Source organism: Lepidothrix coronata, unplaced genomic scaffold (assembly GCF_001604755.1).
Source record: "Lepidothrix coronata isolate B3197 unplaced genomic scaffold, Lepidothrix_coronata-1.0 Scaffold36, whole genome shotgun sequence".
NCBI classification, from domain to species: Eukaryota; Metazoa; Chordata; class Aves; order Passeriformes; family Pipridae; genus Lepidothrix; species Lepidothrix coronata.
Window position 1 is genome coordinate 4,177,842 of NW_016690216.1, and position 10,481 is coordinate 4,188,322.

Here is a 10,481-nt window from a genome sequence, read left to right on the forward strand (position 1 = left end):
TCTTTTGAGGGTATTCGAAACAGTCTGTCTCCAGAGCAGGAAGTAACATATTGGTGATACAAAAGAAAGATCAGAGTCTGAATTCTTCACATTAGTTATTCTTTTTCTCAAGCAAGATATCTGGGATGGGGGGAACAGGCTGTATAGTGTATGAAACGTAGCAACCCCTCTCTATCTGTCCATAATCTGATCCCTCAAAGAACGTCAGCAGCTGAGCTATGGCTCTTCAGACATTTCTGGTTAGTGACACTTCTGTATCTGACAGGGCATTAACTAGACAGGTATATTGCCTTTCAATGTGTCCACGTGGTAAAAGAATAACACTTCTAATATTCTACTAACATTTATCTTAACAGTTACAATATAAACATTTTTCCTTATGTTTTCAGAGGGGTTTGGACTTGGACAGCGCTCAATCAGCCAAGTACTTTGGCTGAGTAAAATCCAGTCCTGTTTCAGGAGTGAAAGAAAACCTCTTTGTATCATCTAGGTACACACTGAAATAATTCAGTGAAACAGAACTACTTGGTGGGTCACTAGCCCTCAGCCAGCACAATTTTTGACAAAATGCATGTGACAAATGCATTTTTGTTCTGCATGAGGAATATTCTATAGAGGTAAAGACAGCACAGTTAAAACAGTGCATCTAGCCATTTTTCAGTATTTTTATTATTTTTTTTAAAAAAAGATACAAAATAGGAAGCAGAGCATAAGAAAAAGTTCAGGTTAAGCCGTGGAGCCTACAACAGTAGGTCTAACAATAAATGACTACGCACTTTGAAACTTGCAACTTGTATGTTGTACGGTACACTTTCCAAGCAGGACTAGACATTGTAAATTAATTTATAATTCTGTAATTCAGCTGAAATTATTATCACGGGTATATATGTTATCGTATCTGTTACTTTTTAAGTTGCTACAAATACCTTGATTTTGTGTAATATTTTGTTTTCTGTGGATATAGAAAACTTTGCTTTTAACAAACAGGTATGCAGGTTTGTCACAACATCCCATAATGGTGCTAGGAATTAACTATCATAAATCACACTGTAGTTGACAGCAGCAAAAAATATTCTGGATATAAGCTATTTCATACGAGCAGCTCCTGATGAAACCAGTCACAAGCACTCAAGCATTAACTTAATATTTTTCATTGAGCAGAGGGGATTACAGCTCATCAGATATTTGATGAACACATGAAATTTCACCTTCCACTTTAAAGAAGGCAGCCTTTCTGTACTGCCTATTTGAATTGCCCCAATTTATATTATCTTTTTTTCTCTTGGGCCAGGTAATGACAATGCCAGTAAAGCTCTACTTTGATTGTCAGTGCCACTGCTGCCTGATTGACTACCTGACACCAAGTGCTGCTACAAAAAAAGTACTGAAATGTGCAGAAGACTTCAGTTGTCTTTGGCAGCTCTAATACTCGTTGAGAAAAATGCTTGATGAGTTCAAGGCCATGCTAGGCAAACTACCCCAGTAGCTATTCTGATGGCCCTGAAGTACTAATTTCTTCTCAGCAGAGGGGTGTGCCTTTAAAGACAGAGAAATTAGCTCCGACTTCTGTTCTGAATGTAAAATTATAAAAGTATATACAAACTAAAGGCAAAAAATATTTTTGGCCAAAATACTATGAGAGGCATAAGAGTAAAAAATGGAATAATTGATATAGTTAATTACTGAGTGCAGCTGTTTATGATATCTACTTGTGACTTTCTGCCTCATTTAAACATCTAAGATGATGGGTAGCAATTGAAACCTTTTGGTGCTAACCTCTATGTTCTGGTGCTGAAGTTACAGATATTTTTTTTTTGGTGGAAAATGGGGTTCTCTTCCAATATTACCATATGCACTCCAGTGTTTGTGAGATCTTTTTCAGCTAAGCATATAATTTACCACTAGGCCAGATTTGCTTTCGAAGTTCCTTTTTGTGGTTGTTTCAGGCTCTAATAAGAGTTTTATGTGCATCAGATAGAAAAGTGTATTCAAGTTCAAAACCAAAACAAACAACACTCTCCCCTCATCACAACAGGAAAGTGCCTGTGGAACAAATTATTGAGAGAGTAAGACCTCTGACAGTCATGACTTCATATTGATGCTGAACAAGTTTTAGTGATTCCAGATCCTCTCTGTGGAAAATAAATGACTTCAGAAAATCTGGGCTTGACTTTGGACACTTATCCTTGGGATCTGTTCTCTGAGATCAGTTTGTTTCCCTATTTTAGATGAGTTGGATCAGGTCTCAGTGAAAACCATAGAAGGTTTAATATAACTTTTGCAGGAATTAAAAAGTTGGATTCCATGAGAGCTTTATGAACAGCAAAATTAGACTTCGTGTGCCATCTGCTATCAACATTGGAAAAAACCATGAGGCTCTGAAAGAGGAAACTTCCCAGGGCACAAGTGATGTGTACCTCAGCTGTGACCTAACAGAACAAAATGTATCTGTATCTATATTCATGTCTATGTCTATAGATAGATGGATAGATACATCGATAGATCTGTTGATATAGTCTCTCCGAGGACCAGGTTGAAAGCATGGATGCCCTCTTGTGGTTGAGAATGCTGCTATGTCGGCTTGATTACATTGGAATCCAAGAGGTTTTAGGATTTTTTAAAAACAAATGCAAATTTAAATTTTTTGGCCTTGATTTTAAAGACACGTTACTTAGTGTGTCTGTTTCCTTTGAGAAATGAGGTGCAGTGCATAACTCCTGCATTTCTTAGTTTTTTGTGTTTTGTAAGTACGGAACTCAATCACAGTTGTACTTGCTGTCGGTTTCCTATTGTACAAAGTTTTATGACTATGAGGTAAAACAGGGGTATTCAGATATCAAAAGAATTTCTAGAAGCATTAAATCACATATAGTATTTAAAAAATAGGGTATGGAAACCCTCATTACTCAGATACTAAATCATAACAGTCCCTAATAAAATTTTAAAGGCCCAAATTACTGTTCCAATCTTCCCGATTGCTGAGTTTTCAAGACAAAACTCTTGTTTTCCTTTTCTAGAATGAAATGATCTTGGAATCCAAGCACACAGCATTTTTATGGTGCTTTTTAAAACAGTGCAAAATAGAAAATTTTTATGCTCTGATTTTCAGCTCATACATTGGTTTGATGGTCTCAAAGTGCACAAACCTTGTTTAAATTCATAAGTAGAATGTTGAACTTCAGACAATAGTAGCCTTAAATAACAACAGTCTTCTCAAACTGCCTTCTTTCAATAGGAAATAATTGAAAAATCAGGAAAAAAAAAGCAATGACCCATCTGATTAATTCAACAGATGGGCAACAGCCTATCTGGTTGATTCAAAAAATGATAAACAAAATTGATTACTATTGGCAATTTTAATACTTCCTTGCTGCTTATCCTTCATTTACCAAGTTTCCCTCAGGATAAAGTTATTTTCTTTTAGAGAAGATTTTTTTGCTCATATTACAAGGCAATATATTTTTAAATTGACACAAGCCAGTGGAACAGATAGAAACTTTTGATTGTTATCCACACTCTGCAGAGCCCTTCTGAGTGTGATGTGTGAGAAATCCAGATTGAAATGGTTGCAACTGAGTATTATCTCCCCGTCTTCTCCCAAAAGACAAAATTCAGAGTGAAAAATGATTTTGGCATATTATCATTTGGTAATCAGATTGGAAATACTTTAAAATCCCTCATACTGACAAATTCTTATAAATTATGATCAGGGTTGTTTTGACCAGAAGGAAAGTGGGGGAATATCTCTCAGGTTACATGTTTAGCTCACAAAAGCAATTGTCATTCAAATCGCTGGGCTGTTCATCACGCTGCTAACTCACTACAGCTTCAATAGATCATCGTATAAGTCAGGAAGTATCTCGGATGTGATGTTTAAAGTAATAAAATTGTTCCTTAAGAGTGAATGGTAATATTGGAATCTAATAGCTCTGAGGAGTTAAACAGCTTTGCTTCATGTAGGGTGCTCTTACGTAATTGAAATGGTGCTTAAAAGCAAGTTTCATTTAAGAAGCAAAAGATGCTGAAGATGGGCAAATTATTATATTTCTACCCTTTTTTATCTGAACCCATGTGAAAAAAAATGTTCAGAGTTTATAGAGTGAAATGCCCTTCCCCCCCTCTCATTATGTATTTTCATTTTTCTTGTTTAGATTTTTTGATAATTTTGTGGATGGGGTTGTATCTGGTTTTTTGGAGAAGAAAGCTTGTTGTCTAACACATGTGTTTCAGTGACCTTATCAATGTATCATTTCTTTCATATCGTCATATGATCCTATATACATGTTATTCCTGAGATATAAATTTGTATCCCTGTTTCAACTTCTAATGCTATGAAATTATAAAGAAATGTACATCATTTTTGATCTATTTTGTAACATCTATGCATTTAAATAAACAAGTAAAATTATCAGTATTTACACTTGATGTTCTTTTGAGGCATCTTTTGTTGTTTCTTTTGTTGATTTGTTCCCTGAAGAAGAGGTTTTCAAGACAGATATAAACTGAATTTTAATTCAGTTTGAATATATTTATATAAATGCATATGTTTTATACCTGAGCTCCATTATGTACTTGAAATACCTCTGTGTGTAACCACTTATATGGATAGGAGCCTGCGTTTTGGTATTGAGAGACAGAACTCTTCATCAGAATTAGTGGTCAGGGGTTGTTTTCTTATGTTTCTCTGGCCAAGAGGAATAATCTGAACTGTAAACAAAGGAGATACCATCAGAAAATCAGGGAGGTACAATGGTGAATTGGCCAAGTTCTCTTCCATGGAAGGAACCATGCTGCAGTCAGAAAAAGAGTAGGTCTTTGTTCCTGAATAACTGTTCTTCCTCCCAAAGTGGTACCAAAGCTGTAAAAGCTAGATTTGAAAACAAAAAAAACAGAAACTTAAATGTAAAAGAAAAAAGGAAGCTGTATCATGAGGACAAGGAAGAACAGAGGGAGGAAGATAAGGCAGGAAGATAAGGCATTTTTAAAATATTAAGACTTAGCATCGCAAAAGCTATTCAAACTCAGTGTGTAAATCCTTTGTTCTCCTTAGTTTATCCTTCACAAACTGGACACAACAAAAACTACTTTTCTTAAAATTCACCACGACACAAAGTTATTTTATACATCATTTATAGATTCAGCTAGCAGGACACAATCTCACAGAAATTAGGAAGGAATAGGAAGAAGTGCAGATTCTTTCAGAATGCCACCATGCATTTTCTCTAGTATACTATTTTTTTGTTTAATGACATTCTATGATTTTTATCATACCTCTTTGTGATGTAGAAGTTCAAAGACATTTGGAATTAATTTTATGAATAATTATGAATAAATACAGCACAAGCTGTTGGCAGTCTCTGGGCAATTGTAATAGGATAATATCAAATGCGAGTATCTCACCAACAGTATTCAGTGCTGCTAGGCTTTTCCTGATCTGAGCCCAGTATTTTTTGGACTACGACAAAAAGAACAGTGGTTTTGCCTAATTTCTTATTTCTTGGTGTACTTGGTTTTTTTTCTTTTTCTCTCTTCTTCTCTTGCTTCTCTCCCATCTTTCTCATCATCTATGAATTGGTCTGCAGTTTTTGTAAAGTCAATGCTAAAGCACATCAATTCTCTGTATTATTTTTCGTTTTCTCTCTGTTGTCCTTTTGTCTGGATCTGAGAATGAAACAGAACTGATAACTGAAAATTTCCACTTAGTGCCCTGTCTGAGTCTCACAGTTTTCTAACCATGGTTTCCATCAGGCCTTCACACCTTGATTTTTCACCTACAGAAATCAGAACATGAAGAAGCTGATGTGTGTGTAGCTCTCACTGTGACATGGAGAGCATATGTAGTTGGGGTGTGTGATCTCAGGTGTGGCAGCTTGCAAGCAGTCATGGAGTCCACAGTTCAGTCAGCACGAGGTGCTCTAAGCTGTGATTTCAACAGGAGGAATGACATCACTGTTGTCAGCAGACAGCAAGTCCATGTTATTGTAGTACCATGGTTTGGTGTACGTTTATGTTATTGCACAATGTTTATTGTCAGGCTGAGAACCCCTCATGTAAATTAGTAGATAGTGTTTTCTTTATTTTTTTGAGAAAATGTCTACCATGGTAACAGAGTATACGTCCACAGGGTGACAACCCCATATATCACAGATAGTCAATGGGGTATCCTAGCCATTTACAGCCTAGGAGAGAGGCAGACAACTTCCTTCTCATGAAATCATGCAGTGCCTGAGAGCCCTGTTAAACCAGGTTTTTGAATTTGACTTAATCTCTATTTCTTCAAATCCCCAGTGACTTTGACATCAGATATGTTAATTTGTTATAATTTGACTTTGTTTATCCTATTTGGGTTTTTTTCTTTCATGTTAGTAACACAATAAGCTGAAAATTATTTGGTCACCCAGACAGTTTTTTTCTGTCCCTTGACATATTCCTTTATGTTTGACTGGGGGACCATTATAGTAATTGCATTCCTTACACATACGACAGGCCTTTACAGAAACATCATGAAAATATTTCATGGAAAACAACATAAATAGTTCTTAACAAATAATAGAGATATGTTTTCTCAACTTGGCAGTGCTTATAGCTTTTTTTACTTCATGAGGTTTCATCCTGAGCTCTAGCTCCATTGTTTTAAATCCCCCTTTCAGCTGAGGCAGGACAGGTTTATTTGATTTTGTCTGTGAAATTTAGCATTGGACTTGCTCCACTGCATTCTTTTGTTAAAAAAATTTGAAAGTATGTCTGTAAGTCCAAAACTCACTGAGGTTTTGGTCAATTTGCAGTCCATACATCTGCAGCTACAGCCTTAGAGAGCTGTTTTACAGTATTTTCTAGACACTGGCAACACTGAGGTGACAGTAGTTTCAACCAGCAAGAACTCTGAATAATGGGAGTTTTTTCAGATCACATCCCAAGTGACCTCTTTAACTGGATGTATTAAAATTCACTTTATTAGCTATCATAGCATCTGAGTCTACACTTGATCATACTGTGGTACTAGAACATAGAATAGAGCACAGAGAGATGTGCTAATATCCATGTAGGAGGTGAATAAATAATTTGCATTATTTAAGTAAGTACCATTCTGTCTTCTAAACTTTTGATATCTCTGTGTCTGTTTAGTCACTGTAGGACCCTTGGCTTGCTGCTTTATTTGGATTTTATTTTGGCAACATTTTTTTCTGCATCATTCTTCAAAGAGCGTTTCTATTTCCTCCTTGTTTGCAGGATCAGATGTGTTGATAAATTATTCATCCTTACTGTGATCTACCTGCCATATCAACTTCTCTCCATCTTTCCTATTTTCATTACACAGATTTGATTTTTACTTTTTTATCTTTTCTCAAAATCTTCAGCTTTTTCCATAGCTTCATGAGCTTCTATTCATTCTCATTCTCCTCCCAGTAGAAAGCGTACTGTTTAGTATGCTGTATACCACCAACATTTTCTATTTTCCAATGAAAAACATATGTGCCAAACATAACTGAGATGGCAGTCTGCAAAAAACAGCATCTCCCTATCGGTGTGTTGAACGTGCACAGACATGTGGGGTTTTTTCCTATGGGCAATGCCAGAATCCTGCTGATGTATCAGCCATGGAAAAATATTTGTCACTAGCCATCTCCTGAAGGATTTTTCCCCTTGCAGGTAGTGGAAAATATTCCTCTTCTACATATCTGTTTGATTATTTTGGGTATGTCCAAAAGCAAAAATAAGCACACTGGTTTTTAGTGAGTGTGTTTATTTTATCCATTATTCTAACTCCAGCGCAGTCACCTGGAGCTGTATACTACAATGTAATGCCTGGGAACAGTATACCTCAGGGAGCTGAGGGCAAGGAATGCTCCAAAAGTGGCTCAGAAACAGAAGATGTCTTTGACAGTCCTAGAATACTTTTATTTCCTTGCTGAACAAGGCCACATGGGCCCCGCAGCTGGACCCCAGGATGACATTATGACATTTACATCTCCAGAGTCTGTTTCACTTCCTTCCATAAGCCATATCATCAAACTGTCACACCAAAGTAGCCTTGATGGTTGTATGACAAAGCTCCAGCTAAAGGTCTAAATGTAATTCCTATGGCAACTCAGGAATCATAGCTGGGAAACATGTTTCATTGCTGGGACAGCCTGACTGGATAATGAACAGCAGTAAAAGATCTTCCTCTCCTTTGAAAATAGTGTCAAATTCCTTACCTGCTTTGCTTCACTTCTTTCCAAAGCATGAACTTTCTTCATAAGACCAATGGAGTGACATACTGTTAATTAAAAATACAAAAGATACTGTCTTTACTCAGTTTTTTATTACAGTTTCCATATTGCCATTTATTCATTCACCCAGGCATGTAATTCTTCTACTCTTTTGTGGGCATAAACTCAACCTGAATTGTATCCACTCATCTTCTATTACTTGTAGCTTCTCTGAGAAAAATGAGAAGAATATTTTAGGAAAAATCGAAGCTAACTTTTTAAATTATCTTTCCTTTTATTTGTATCCATTTATTATCTTTCCATGTCAAAAAATGTTTTAAATACAGTCTGCAATCATTGATATATGCATAGATTTTCAACTTTTCTATCTCTTTTCAGCTTTTTATTCCTCCCATACAGGATATTTTAATTTCTTTTTATCTCTGTTCCACTCTCTTCTTCAGGTGTTCTCCAGAGGTTTATGGTGGACAATACAGCTTTTCATGTAGATAATTTCCCTCTCTCACAACCAGGTGAGACAAGATGACATCTTGCCCTCAAATGTCATCTCTCTTTTGTGTCATCTTTACAGTTTCTTGTTCATGCTCCGTGAATGCTGATATCATTAAACCATCTATACATTTGATAACCTTGTCCCCGCTGCTTGCAAGAGATCTTATATTTTTTTCTCTTTTTCTTCTCCTGAAATAGTATCTTAGTGTCTGTGGATTCTAATAACATCTTCACAGAGACCCATGTAATGGTCTTTCCAGGAAACTTTCCTCTTAAATACTGCCAGTTACATTCATGTGCTGCTATATAGACATATAGCTATGGACTCAAACAGCAACCCTTTGAAGTCGAGAATCATGGACAGTGGGTGATCTGACCCAACCACCATGCTTTAATGGGATCATCCTAGAGCACACTGCAAAGGAACATGTCCAGATGGTTCTTGAATATCTCTAGTGAGGGAGACTCCACCACCATCTCCAGGAATGAAGGACTTCATCACATGTAATAGTAACTTGGGAAGACAAACACCATCACTCCCAACATCTGCCCTTCCTCCTTCTTCCCCCAGTTCTAAATGCTCAGCACAACACCAAACAGTAGGGAATATCCCTTTGATCAGTTGGGGTCAGCCTCCCTGACTGTGTACCCTTCCAATTCCTTGTGCAGACCCAGCTGCTCCCTGGTGGGGTGAGAAGCAGAAAAGGCCCTGATGCTGTGTAATCACTGATCAACAATAACAAAAACAACTATGTATTGTCAACATTGATTCCAGCACAATCCAAAACATAGCCCCATACCAGCTACCATGAAGAAATTAACTATTCCAGCCAAAACCAGCACACAGATCATTTTAAGTATTATCACTTTTCCTGAGCTAGAGAAGGAACTTTAAAGATAAACTGCAAGCTTTATCCTCTTCTCCAAAAGGTACATAAGCACATAACAAAGAGAGCAGGGTTTTACAAAAAAGAGAAAATACATCCGAAGAAGGAAAATGCCAGCTGAATGAAAATAAGCAAGTGGAAAATTTAATTTTAACTTAGAGTCTTCAGAAATTTCTACTTTAGCACATGCTGTTTATTCAAGTTTCTGTGCAATGAAGATGTCATACTGTGGAGCTCACTTTAAATATTTTTATTTCTGACATCTGCATTTACAGAAGAAATGGAGCTGATAAAAGTCCTTAAACTGAAAAGGGCTTTTAGTCCTTTTTAAAGTAAAAAAGTAAAAAAGTATTTTATTAAAGTATTCCTATTTAAAAGTAAAATATCTGATTTGGATAAAAAATTAACTTCATTAGGGGCCTTTATTTTCTAAAGGTAAATAGTGTTGTTTATTTACCTAGTGGTATCAGAAATTAGTTTCTCTCTCTCTAACTTCCTACAATTTTATTTTATTTATTCCACATATTTTCTCCAATTACATTTTAATTATCGTTTTTAAAATATTTTCTTCTGCTTCAACTAGTGTTATGGTATATCCTTGTCAATATTAAGACAGTCTTTTGGAGTCTTCGCCAACCAGAAAAATACTGGTTCTTCAAAGTACAATAAATTTTTTTACTATTTATTTTCATATAAATTATGTGTTTTCAAAACAAGATTAATTAAATTCGTTTTATGTAGTAGTTCAGAATACTGTTTATATGATATGTATTTTCAAAATTTCTCACCATTCTATTAATAAAAATCTTGTGCTTTCTCATAAAGAGTGAGAGGTATTGAAACACTAGTCCATGCACCATGTAGTAGAACACCTGGGTAAAAAGGCAAA